At 38.7% G+C, this 13545-nt stretch overlaps 2 long non-coding RNA genes across 2 annotated transcripts; both read left to right on the top strand.

Annotated features, from left to right (window-relative positions):
* Positions 1-4081: 4081 nt before the first annotated feature.
* On the top strand, positions 4082-5557 carry LOC131257695 (uncharacterized). Its single transcript, XR_009177550.1, has 3 exons — positions 4082-4696; positions 4740-4921; positions 5056-5557. It is a non-coding gene; the product is annotated as an uncharacterized LOC131257695 (long non-coding RNA).
* A 17-nt stretch (positions 5558-5574) lies between these two features.
* Positions 5575-7444, top strand: LOC131257696 (uncharacterized). Its single transcript, XR_009177551.1, has 2 exons — positions 5575-5881; positions 6911-7444. It is a non-coding gene; the product is annotated as an uncharacterized LOC131257696 (long non-coding RNA).
* The last annotated feature ends 6101 nt before the right edge of the window (positions 7445-13545 follow it).

The following is a 13545-nucleotide window of genomic DNA, read 5'->3' as shown; positions in this document are numbered from 1 at the left end:
ATGGTGTCTAGGTGAAATATCCAAACCATGCATCTTGTGCACCTCCTCCTGTTCACAATACATCCATAAAAGCATAAGTTGTAGGTGAGGTTTCCAATGCCCACATATGTGTGGAGCACTGCCCAACCAAATACAATCACATGCACCAATTTAGCATAACAGTGTTACATAGGACCTTTCCGGTCAATTTTTTTTTTATAACTTCTAACTTGAAAATCAAGTGTTTCCTCCTCAGGTGGACCACTGTGTATGAAATAGATGGATGTTCTGAAAGAGCTGTATTAACCATTCATTTATTTTGTATATTGTGCCTAACTTTAGGACCAAAAACCTTGATTCTGCATGAGGCTCATCTAATTAAATGCTAGGATCTCACGCATGTTCCATATCGGCATGTGTGGACACGTGAGCTCAACAGTCAAGGATCCACCCACCTCACCTCTTGAAATTCCATTTTCTTAACCTTAATCTCTATGTTTTATGGGCTGGCCCTTGATATTTTATCAGGCCAACATTGATGTGTTTGTAAAGTCCACTCCAATCATTAGACATGTAATCTCACTGAGGCCAGGTAAAAAATAAAAAACGAGGTTGAATTGTGATTCCGGCAGACTAACAGCTGGGAGAAAGACATCCACCCTAGATTTTTATTTGGCCATCTGTGATGATTTTTTGAAATCCATTCCATCCACTAGATTCCATAAAAAACTTTAGTATTCCAAACATCTGGCCCATCAATGATTCATGTAAGGTCATGCCATGGGAAACAGTTTGAAGGGTGGATGTTGTGCCAACTGTTTCCAATTGATTGTTCCAATTGAATCACAGATGGGACTGATTTTTTATTTTTATTTATTTATTTTTATTTTTGGCAATAGACCTAACATGAAATGAAGTACCTAATAATTTTGGGTAGATGGACCTAACATGAAATGAAGTACATAATAATTTTGGTATATTTCACGGAAACAGTAGGGCCTACCCTAGCTGCCAACCCATTTGGCCTGGTAGGCTGAGAGGATAAAGGTAGTGGGATAATAATCATAGATTAATGTAGTAGCTTATTAGAAACATTTCCAAAAAATTACCAGAATTTATTAATTATGTAGTTTTTCTTAAATTCTTTTTCTTTTTATTTAGGTAACTTAGAAAAAATATATAATTGTGTGAATTTTAAATTCTAGTTATATTGTTTTAAGGAATTAAAAATAGTAAATAAAAAAAATTAAAAAAAACACTTAACTAATATAGAATTTACATTATGGTTCGTTTCTCAAAATGGTTTTCAACCAGCTTAACCTAACGGTGACTTTAGTCAGTGTGGCAGTAAACCCGTCGGGAGCTCAAGTTGACCCCGCCCTAATGTTTATGTGCAATCTATAGTGACCACCAAGTGTGTCCCCTCTGTTAGGCCGTACGGGGCAACATTCACCTTCCAAACTCTATCCTTTGGTGTGGCCCACCTGAATCACAAATAGGCAAGATTTTTGAACCTTAGACCTAAATTTTGGTTGACATCTAATGGTTTGAGCATATTTCACATGACCATCATGGCTGGCTCTCTAATAATCAAGGGTGGATGTTTCTCTCCCAGTTGTTTCCTGTGTGGTGCGACCCAACCGAATCACATATCAGTACAAGGTTTTTGCTTTGGGCATAATGTAGGATTACACATCTAATGGCCAGACTGGATCTCAGATACCTGAAATTTCATGGACCATCAATTGAGTAATCTCACATTATGTCCAGGTTTTAAAAAAAATTCAAGATGACCTGTGATTCAGGTTGGCTTCACCAAAGGAAATAATTATGAGAGGAATATCCACCCTTGATTTTTACACAGCCCACTATGCTGATTATATGAGATCCACACTAAAATTTACACCTGGGGGGCAAAAATCAGGCCAACGAAACAATTTGGAGGCTGCCTCGCGAAATGTTTCTAATTGTGTGGTTCACCTGAATCACGGATGTAGTGGAGTTTTGGGTCTAATCAGATTGACACACTTGGTGGTTATTAGGATGGATTTCACATGAATATCACAGTAGGGCCCACTTGAGCCATTGGTTCTAGGTTGTCTACTCACCTGAGGTGCCTTCATATGCATTAAATGTTGATTGTCTATTTCATTCCCATATGACTGGCTCACCAGATTTGTGTCCAACCTGATTCTTGAGTCAACCATAATTTGTAGCTGAGGCTTCCTAAAACCCCTTGTGTAGAGCATTGCCTAACCAAATGCAACCACAGGGACCAATGTAGCATAAAGGTGTGAGATAAGAGCTTTCCATCAAGTAGATCATAACTTTTACAACTTCTGGCTTGAAAATGATGTTTTTACCTCCTCAGGTGGACCACTATGTATATAACAAAAGGAAGTACAAAAAGAGCTAGCTGTATTAACCATTCATTTCTTTTGTACATAGTGCCTAACCTCAGGAAAAAAAAAAAGAAGCCTAATTTTGTGCATGGCTCATCTAATGGAAAGTTTGGATTTCAAACACATACTCATGTTCGCATGTGCGGCCGCATGTGAATGGTCACAATTCCACACTTGTGTGCACTTAATTTCTGTTTTATGTTTACTTCATATGGTTTTTGACTTGTTTAGTACCATATGACAGTTGCTGTGCCAGTTTCTGCTGGAGAAGCTGCAGCTCCAGCTGCAGCTTGTGCCGTAGAAGAAGAGAAGAAAGAAGAGCCTGCAGAGGAATCAGATGACGGTATGGGCTTTAGTCTATTTGACTAAGTGCCTTGTTAGATTTTGAGGTTGCAATGCTTGAGTTCTATTTTGATACATTTTAGTTCACTTTCGGTTTCTGTTAGTTTTTATGGGTTGGATTGCAATTTCAATATTAGTAGTTATATTTTGCTGAACATGTGTTTTCTTTTAAGAGGGTTTCCACCGTTTCTCCTTATTTTCAGTTTTATTTTTAGGTATTATATTCTACATAAAGGATGGAGCTACAGTGAGTTCAAATTTTCTTTCATTTTGCAAAATTACACGTTCCTAGCCATTGTGTCCATGGCCTTCTTTTCATTGAACTAGATTGGTGTCACTTTTTAGCTATTTATTATTATTAATTGTCTATCTATGGGAGCTAGTTAGAGGATTAGGGACATCTGGAAGACTAATTGAAAGATAGGCATGTTCTATGGGGCATCCAGATTGGGTGAATCAAATCAACAGTTCAGATCACTGAACTACATGGTCCATTTTTATTGTTTTTGAAACCGCGATCCTAATCATCTAATCACTGGATATGAAATGGGGAATCCATATCTATCATACTAGAAAAGTTCCATCATTCTCTAGACGATTCATAATGCATTGTTCATGCAATGCTCCCAAAAAATCACTTTGATCATATGATCTCAACCATTTGATTGAAGGTGAGAAAATGGACAATCCATATTTATTACACTAGAAAAGGCATAACCATTTTGTATAACATAAGGCCATCTTTCATTGTCCATCTCTCTAAAATAACAAATATTTATACACACTTTGAACAAATGAGTCGAACCATCTGAGAAATAGCTTGAAAATGACTGTCAGCATAATTAATTAGACGGGAAAGAGTCATTGATTTAGGGTACAACATGAGTACTTATCCCTCTCAAAAGTCATGTTTTTGGTCACATCACGTTACGTTATCATAGATTTCAAAAGAAAAGATTTTTGGTCAACTACAGTAATACCCACTCAAATCATTAGACACCACACAAAAATTAGTATCCAGTGGCCCAAACATCAGGGCCAGTACTGATTCTTGTGCGCACACCATGGGAAACAGTTTGAAGATGAACATTTTCCTTAATTGTTTCCAATTGTTTAGTCCATCTAAATCACAAATGGAGCTGATTTTTTGGTAATGGGCCTAACATAAGATTTAGCACCTGATGGTCAGGTGGATTTCACAAAAAAAAAAAAAAAGAAAAAAAAAGAAAAACTTTAATAGGGTGGAGCCTACCATCAGGTTAACATGACCCTTATTTGGTGGACCAATGTATAAGTTCACATTGAATTTACAACTTTATTTGCTTGATCAATGATTTTTCCTTGTTAAATTTGTAGTGGACTAATTTTTTGTTTGAAGGCCATTGATCAGATGGTCAACATCATCTTACCAGTTTGATTTTTGAACAATGGACATTCATAATAGGTCGTGGCTAAAGGATTGTTTGGATGATCAAATATGTAAGCATGCATGCTCATCCATCAAATCAATGGTCTAGATTACCACCTATGCTACTGACTGCTGATATTCAATTTCAACACAGTTTTCATGCCCCAATGCAGCATGGCCCTGTACTTTTGTTCTGCTCATGAGTTGTTTTAGAATAAATTAGTGGCACATTGTTTTTATATTTTAATTAGAAATTTTTTGACATACAAGCTCTTGCTCTTGTAGGAGCTAGGAGCTACAATTTAATTAGATTTTTTTTTTTTTTTTGATATATGAGCTCTTGCTTTTACAGGAAAAGCTAAGTGGCACGCAGAGGCGATTGAATGGGATGTAGAGGATGGCTGTGAATGAAAATTTATTTCTCTTTTATGTTGTTTCTATTGGCATCTTCATGTATTAATGGTGTGGGATATTTGGATGATCTTTTCAAACTGTAGTATGACAATGTGTGTACTTTGTGGGTGTTTTGTTTTTTTTTTTGTGGTGGTTTGGTTTGGCTACTAATGTTCGATATTTCAATACAATAAGTTGTTTCTGTAATGCCTGAGATGTATTACTTTATCTATGTTCGGATGTCATATGGTCATTCAAAGTGAAACAGTTATTTAGAGCGTAGGCTAGGGAGGAGATCCACAATGCTTCACCAGGGAGTTTACACAGGTCCATGATCATAGCTGCCCACCAGGTGCAGGTGCAGGCCACAATCCTGCCTTCCCTGCCCAAAATTCAGGTCAGTCTAATTCTTATCATTTTATAAGCTATATATATATATATATATAATGTTGACTGTCCATTTCTTTAGCATACATTTAGCTCACCTAATTTGATACCAACCTGATTCTTAGACCTGGGCATAAATTTTAGGTGAAGTTTGCTAAGCCCACACATGGGTGGAGGTGGAGCCTTCCGCAACAATATACACCGCAATGTACATGGAAATCTGCTTTGTTTTCCACATAAAAAGTTGTTTTCTCCATTAAGAAAAAAGTATGTTAACTTTACAAGCATGCAATGTTGGCATGTGTGTCGTATTGCCTCTATGCATTAATGGCCTCAACATTTCTTATAATGTCTATTATGCAGTGTTTTTTCTATAAAATTTTATTATTAATTTTTCTTTATATATATATATATATATTCCTATGAACTTTAAATTCTAGTTTTATTCTTTGAGAAATTTTAAATTATGGAACAGGAAGGAAGGTCAGGACAACTCGGGGAATCTTTGGAAACACATCTTCAAGTTCAAACACCTCTAGAACTGCTGGAGACTCTAGTACAATGCTGGAGGTTGCAGAGGAGAAGATCCTGGTGGATATAGAGAAGGAGAAGAATATGCCAATCAGTTAGGAGCCCTGTCTTGTGCAAGAACATATATATATTCCTATGAACTTTAAATTCTAGTTTTATTCTTTGAGAAATTTTAAATTATGGAACAGGAAGGAAGGTCAGGACAACTCGGGGAATCTTTGGAAACATCATCTTCAAGTTCAAGCTCCTCTAGAACTGCTGGAGACTCTAGTAAAATGCTGGAGGTTGCAGAGGAGAAGATCCTGGTGGATATAGAGAAGGAGAAGAATATGCCAATCAGTTAGGAGCCCTGTCTTGTGCAAGAACTGCATGGCTGCAAACTTCAGATGCCGCATGTGGCCTGGATCATTCTCTACTGATTTTCTGTAAATATTTACTGGTATGTTGCTGTTTGATATTCACGACAGACTACCATTTTCTTTGATGATGCTGTACTATTAGTAAAGGGTATTGATGTCAACACCCAACCTGATTGATTTGCTTACCCCCATTTTCCATTTTGGGTATTCTAAAGAGTACATTTGTGGTACTCTTTCAAGACCCAAAATTGAAAATAGGCTGCAGCTATATCAATTGGAGCAGGCGTTAATAGCAACTCCCCTGGTTAATCCAATAACCTGCAATTGATTGATTTCTTTCAACTTAAAGGAATGCCATGAATTTATAGTAGCTGCATGAATCCTTACTTTCAAGGTGCTGGCCCACTTCAACGACTCATGGTCCCACTACCTTTTGTTGCAATTCCTGATTTCTTTCATTTCTGGTAATGAAGTCACATATATTCAACTCCTAGAACTCTATAAGACATGCCCCACCATGTCCATATGCCATATACCATGTAGCATAGTGCAATATTGTAGATCTGAATGCATCTGCATTCACAGATGCATGTATGCCTATGTTATATTGGAAATTGAAACCAACCAAGAGGTTCCGGCGGTGTTGGACACAAATCCGGGGTATTAGATTTCGCAACTCCTAGCAGCTGTATTGATTGGCATGACCATGTTGAAATTTTATGTTACTGCAGTATGTTGTGATTCTTTGTGCAAAAAAGAAGTCCAAAAAATAATATTATTAGTTAAGCCTAAAAGCTAGTTTAATGCATTGAGCCATGTCCACAAGTCATCGATACATTTCAAATGCAGCACAATTTCTAGAGTTGCCATGTCTTTGTCACAAGGTAGATTGATCTGTATTTTTATTCAATTCTATCTTGGCAGCTCTCATCAAATCTTCATATGAATCTATGTCATGATGTCAATGTCTTAGGTTGATAAATTTTCATTCAATTGATTTGTTACTATAATCAGTTTTTGAGCTGACTACATGTATATCCATGTTGACATGTATGTATGCTTTTGTATGCATGAACATATGATGCATATAGAATATATTTTTTTCTCAGGTGATGGTACGCTATTGAACGGTGGAAGCAACATATATGGTCAGTTGAGGGAGCCATGAAAGGGTCAAAAATGCTGCCGGTCGACATAAGTTTCGAGCCTGTATCTATATCATCGGGTCTTGGACATTCTTTAGTAGTGTGCTGGATTCGTCACCTGAGGTTGTAGGAGATGACACAAGTGTGCTTACATGAGGATGGAATTGGACTTATCAACTTGGACACAACGGGGGAACCAGAAAATTTTTCAGCACCAGTCCAAATGCTGGAAGGAGAAAGGCCAGTCACAGCATCTGGCGGACATGCCCGTTCCATTCCTCAGTTGTTGAAGCTGAGCCGCCAGCATTGGTGGATTGCTTGACTGGCTTTGAAGTCCAGCATTGGTGGACTGGCTTTGAAGTTCTGCAGGCTATGGCAGGTTTTGATTATACTCTAGTCAGCATCTCCAATTAGCAGCAAAGTGTAAAAGCTAGAACAAGCTGCTTCTAGTTTTTCTTGTTTATTCACTCCAAAATGAATACTCTCCTAAAATTCTATAATATAATTTATTTATAAAAAAAAATACATTTTCAAATTTACTCTCCCCACCAAGAATACACTGATACAGGACATCTCATGGGTTAGGACCTCGGCCGCCCCGAGTGTGTCCCTGCATCCTTCAGGCTATCTACCCCACTCGAGCCCGGTGTGAAAATGTCCATGCATTATATACCTTTGGTGCATACAACCAACTTGATGTCTTGATGAGCCTGGGTTTTGGGCCAGGGCACACACACCAAGGGAATGCATGATGGAAGGTCTCGTACATGATGGCTCGATTGTGAGAGTGGGCCTTGGAAGCTTCCAGTCTTTTAGCTTGAATAGGGTTATCTGTTTCAATGGACACCTCAGTGCTAGGCAAGGCTTGCGGGTGAAAATGGGCCGAAGCTACCTGCAGGAGGTGACAACAAAGTTCTGATTAATTGAATGAAGCAAATTATATTATATATGGAAATAGAAATGCTAGACCAAGCCAACGACAACAAGTACAGCCACAGCACTAGCAAGAGGACCATTGAGAAAACCCCAGCCCCAGCTGGATCTACATTTGACTATCACATAATGTGAGATGGGAACCAAATTGAATTGCAATTATTTTATTTTATTTTTATTTTTTTTGAATGGTGAAATTGAATTGCAATTATTAGCTTAACAAAGGAAAGCAACCAAATTGTAGTTTCTTTCCTCAGCTTTCATTTTAAGAGTCTATGCCCCACATTGCAATTCTGCCATTTTCAAGTTGGACATGAAGGAAATGTCACTACCATTTGAGGTCTGTTTCCTCATCCTGAATGCTTGAGAACATCATTAGTTCTGTTCCCTCTTGATAAATTGGATATTCGCAATTCAATTCACTAGTCCATCCAATGGCAACATATACATGGACTTAAAGGGTTGTAGAAATGGCAGCCAATTGTGGAAGTTAAGGGAGGCATGTGTGGCAGCGCATAAGCCTAAGGCTGAAACATAGAAACAAGCATAAAGGCTGAAAGCATTGAATAATCCCCTCGGTTGAAGAGTAAGTGTTATTTAGCTTCACCAAGCTCTTCTCCTAATTATTCTAAGCACTTTTTACGTTGGGCACAACTCCGAAAGCCCAACGGATGAAGAGTTATAATCAAACTTAAACTTTTAAAAAAAAAAAAAAAGAAAAAGAAAAAAAAAAGAAAAAAGAGACTGAGTTGTATTAATGTGAACTTGAGATATACAACCAACCCCCCAACAAAATAGGATTTGAGCCGTGCCTATCATGTAGAAGATGGACAAGCTATACAAAGGAGAAGAGACTGGAAGGATGTAGCAGCAATCCAAAAGGGATGTAGAGGCTGTGAGAGGTGGTAATAGGGGAGGCAAGGATATCCCGAGAGTATAGCATGCCTGATCCAATCCGAGACCGGGTCTGGCCTGGACTAATCTGGACCGAGTCCAACCCGGTCACAGTATCGAGTTGGGTTGATTTGGCTCTGAGTCGGGTAAGGTGCAGCAGGTATCCACGGGTAGAAATCACAACTCGAAACCTGTGTACCTATCAGAATTGGAGCCTCTCCATCAACCACACAGCATCTCAAATTTGATGTTTTATACACACACATGAGTCGGGTTTCAAATCGAGTCGACTCAATACCGAGCAAGATTTAGGGTCGATCTGAGTTGAGTTACTGGGTGACCTGAACTCGACCTGGTTTGAGTTTGGATTAGACGAAGTCTACTCGATTTGGATTGACTCACCTACTTGACTCAGATCGCGCCAGGTTTGAACGAGTTGGGCAAGTCGAGTCATCCCGTCCCCAGCTCTACCAGAATCCTATATGACATCTATTGTACGCAAGAGAACAACACACAAGTGTAGAGGTGGCTATGGGCCAGTTTGGGCTTGGCCAGATTAGCCCACGCTTAGGACCTAAGGCCCAAGCTAGGATAAGTTAACTGGGCCTGGTCCTACGCAACCCAATGCCCATATGTCAGTCGTGCAGGGCATCAGAGCTCTGCACAACGTGCGCCCTGCAACGAAGACAACCTGTTGAAAAAAAATAAAAAAAAAAATCACTTCTGATAGGTCTCACTTACAAGACTAATACATGGTAGGCAGGGCAGTCGATCTAGACCGTAGATCTTACGGGTTTTTATCTGTGCATGAACTAACATTGAAAATCATATCCAAAGTTTAATCTAACCATGCCGTAGAATGGTCACTTTAAAGTCGATGAGTGGGAATTAGATGGCTGGATGATTGCAAACTTCCATCTTGCTAGAGCTATTGTGGATGGGCTACATTGGTGTTACCCAGCCTCTCCCATATGGCACCACCAACCATTTTAAGATAGTGGCGACTCATCTTCCTCCTAGACCATCCATGCTGTGGGGCACTTCTTGGGACGGAATTGTATCTCAAAAATTGGAGGATAAGCATTGTTTCCTATCATTTGGTTCACCTAATTCACTGACGGAGGTCATTTTTGAGTACTTGCATATGAATGGAGCTAATTTTTTGGTTATTAGCCTAACATGGGGTGGTGCACCTTGTGGAATATGGGTGAGTTTTACATAAAGATCAAAGGGGCCCACCCAGTTATTTGCCGGCAAGGCAGCGTTGATGGTAGTGGAATGATAATTATATTGATTAATGAAACAGCTTTTTGAAAACCTTTTCTAAAAAGGTCATGAAATGTAAGTTTTGTATTAACTAGGTAGTCTTCTATAAATTTCATATTAAAATATACAGGTTTTTCTAAATTTCTTAAATAACGAGGGAATTTTACATAAAGATTGTACATGCTTAATATGAAATTTGCATTCCAATACTCTTTTCACAAAGGTTTTCCAGAAACTACCCCATTGGAGTATCTTCCCATACATTTGGAGCAAGGTTGGCGGGGCAAGTATCCTTGCTCTTGCTCCGGTGGTAGACTCTCAGGAGTTTCAACACCCAGTCAAGGGTTCAAGTATCCATAGGTGGTGAAATCCCACTAAGACGTTAGTGTGTGGGGGTGTGTGTGCTTGTGTTAAAAATAAAAAAAAAAAAAAATAATAAAATAAAATAATAAAAAAAGGTTGGTAGTGCAAACAAAGGGGTGGTAGTTGGGTAGTCGCTTGGTTGAGGCCACAGTGATGTTTATGTTGAATCCAACTCGGATGGGTCATACTCATGGCTTTGTGGTAGTCTCACAAGGGTTTCAACACTAAGGTCCATGGGTTTGAGTACCCATTCTGGTGCCAGGGTGTGTGAAGAAAAAAAAAAAAAAATCAACCTCCAACCACCAGGTACGTCACCTCAAGTTAGACCCAGGGTCCACAAACCAATCCTCTCAAAGATTCAAGTGGACCAGAAAAAGTATACATGGCAACACTCACCTTTTGAACTATTTCCCTTAGTGTAGCCTCACCTGCATTACAAATTGCCCTGATTTTTGGGCCTCGGGCATAATTTGGTGTGATATTTAATGGTTAGAGTGGATTTCACATAATTCTCACCATCTAACTAGCATGTTGCATGAACTTATCAGATTAGAAGATCCCAATGGTGAATACTATGACCTTTTGCATTTGAATGTAGACGATTGTTGTATTTCTCTTGTTGGAAATCCATTGGTAGGCCACGAAGAGAGAGATTAGGATCTTGGAATCCATCGGCGGGCCACGAAGAGAGAGATTATGACTGTCATACATGTAGAAGATATTTACAAGGATTGCTCTAGCCAGGTGAGGCTCAATATACCCATGGTCATCGTCTTCCTCAATTAATAAAAACTTTCAATTCACAATAGAATGTTTTTGAATCCACTTAATAAATAAATAAATAAATAAAAGAAGAAGAAGAAGAAGAAGATAAAACTCAAATATTTTATTGAATAATATATATTGTCTAATTATCTCAATTACACAATTAATCAAGAAAAAAATAAATCAAAATTTGTAAATACAGCAAACATCAAAATTCTAATCATAATAAAAGTCATAATTCTAACAAAACTCTTTTAAAGCTTATGTTCTAAAACTAGAAATTTTTAAATAAAATTTTGTTAAAAAATTTCTAAGCATGATTACAAGTAATACACACACACACACACACAACAAAAATTACCTGTAATCATGACTGGTCATCTACACACACACACACACACACACACACACACACACACACACACTGATAACTGGTCATCTAGATAATCCTTTAGTTCACTTAGGTAAAGGATATCCTTTGGGTCTTCCTCAAAGAGGGCTGCCTGAATCATTGCGTTAATTCGTTTGGCATTCTTGGTCTTATTGAGGCATTTGGACGCAAAGTGTCCAGTTTTACCACACTGCCAACATTCTGCTTTGGCAGGGTCAATCTTCTTATCTGTAAGAGGATTGGGGACCTTTCGTTTGCTGCTATTTAATTTTTTGAAATAGCGGCGGGACTTGAAACGCTTTTCAAGTTCTTTTGGGTCTCTGAAAGAGGTCAATTTTCTGAATCTGAATCTCTTCCTTTTCCGATGTGGATAGAAGTCGTTTTCTCGATGCTTCTTATGTTTAGAGCGTCGATGATACTTCTTCTTGTATCTCTTATCGGACTGTTTTTTATTTTATTTTATTTTTTTAACGGCCAACTGACAGCCCTGAATCTATTCGATAGCAAAAGATCATTTACAATTTCAGGGAGGCCCGGAGAAAAAGGACTGGGCCTGCCTATCATAAAGAGCCAAACAAAAGGAAAACAGCTGACTGACAGACTGAGGGAGAAAAATGGAACTACAAGAAGCGAAGCGCCCCCAAGCCAGCTTTATCGAGAACCAGCTCCCCACGAGTGATGCGGGGAAGATCCGCAGTAGATTGGAACAACCGATTCTGCTGATTTAGGCTACCCCATCTGGCTAGGCTATCTGCCGCTGTATCTCTTATCGGACTTGGTCTTGTGACAACCCCACTGAGTTGGTAGGTTTCTATCACAATGGTCTTTGCCTATGTTCAAAGATTTCAAAGCTTTGAATGCTTTCTTCTGTTGAACAGACTGGTCTTTCATATAGGTCAGGTGGTCAAGAACAAAATTGACTCTTTCACCGATTGTGTTCATCTTTCCACCAATGAACTCGTTATAGTATTTGAAGTTGTTCTCCTATTCCAGGGATTTTCCTGAAGTAGAGGTCTTTGAGCTCTTCGGAGCGGTCTTCACATTTCGCATGAGTATCCATGAAATCATTGGAAAACTCGCGAATGTAGCTTAGCTTACAACATGCTATGTTATAAAGCTTAGCTCGGGCTTGGTCATTTGAAATCTGGATTAAACCAGCAGAAATGAAGTTGATGCTTTGGCAAAACAACTGATCCATTTCAGCTGTATTCTTGCCTTTGGTCTTAAGGTCTGTGAGAAGATAAGAAGCATTTGCCTTCATTATCTTATTAATCTTGTCGAGTAGTTAATCTCTAGTGAAGAGGACTTCTTGGGCTGGTGGCACTAGATAAGGCTCGTGCCTGGCTATTTCCATAAAGTCTTGCTTACTCATTGATAACGAGTGAGAAGCTGTCTGGAATGTCTGATTCCCTAGCATTGGTTGCTTCGACTACACTTTGGATCTTCTTTCCAATTGCAAGGTCATATGCAGCAAGTTGCTGGGTTAGCCTAATGATCTCATTGTCTTTAGACTGAGTGGCTAAATGGTCTACCTTATTCTCTAAGGAGATGAGCCTTTCAAGAATAGGGTCTAAGTCAACAGTTTCTGTAGATCTGCTAGGATCTAGAATTGCTGTCAGGACTTCAGTTAGATTTTCAGGAATTCGTCTGTCAAGGCTATTGCTTCCTGCATGGATCAATTCTAACTTAGCCATAGTTGAGGTCTGATGTTTATTCAAGGTAACGTTCAAAGCGAACATATTCCTCGAGGTCTCAGTAAGAAACTTTGCTAAGGCTTCGAGAATCCACTTGAAATTGTTGACAATCCCATTACTCTGTTTGCAGAGATACTTAAGGTCTGGAGGGTCAGGAGGTTTATCCATGATATGCAAAATTATTAAGAAAACAAAAATTAACTTGGCTGTGGTAAGAAATTCGAAGGGTCTTATCAAATTGAAAGACACAGAGGAGAGAGTGCGGAAAATTAGAGCAAATAGTACAATAGCAG

The sequence above is a fragment of the Magnolia sinica genome, chromosome 10, assembly GCF_029962835.1.
Source record: "Magnolia sinica isolate HGM2019 chromosome 10, MsV1, whole genome shotgun sequence".
NCBI lineage: Eukaryota > Viridiplantae > Streptophyta > Magnoliopsida > Magnoliales > Magnoliaceae > Magnolia > Magnolia sinica.
Note: the sequence above shows the minus strand (reverse complement) of the source record. Positions and strands in the feature narration are given on the sequence as shown.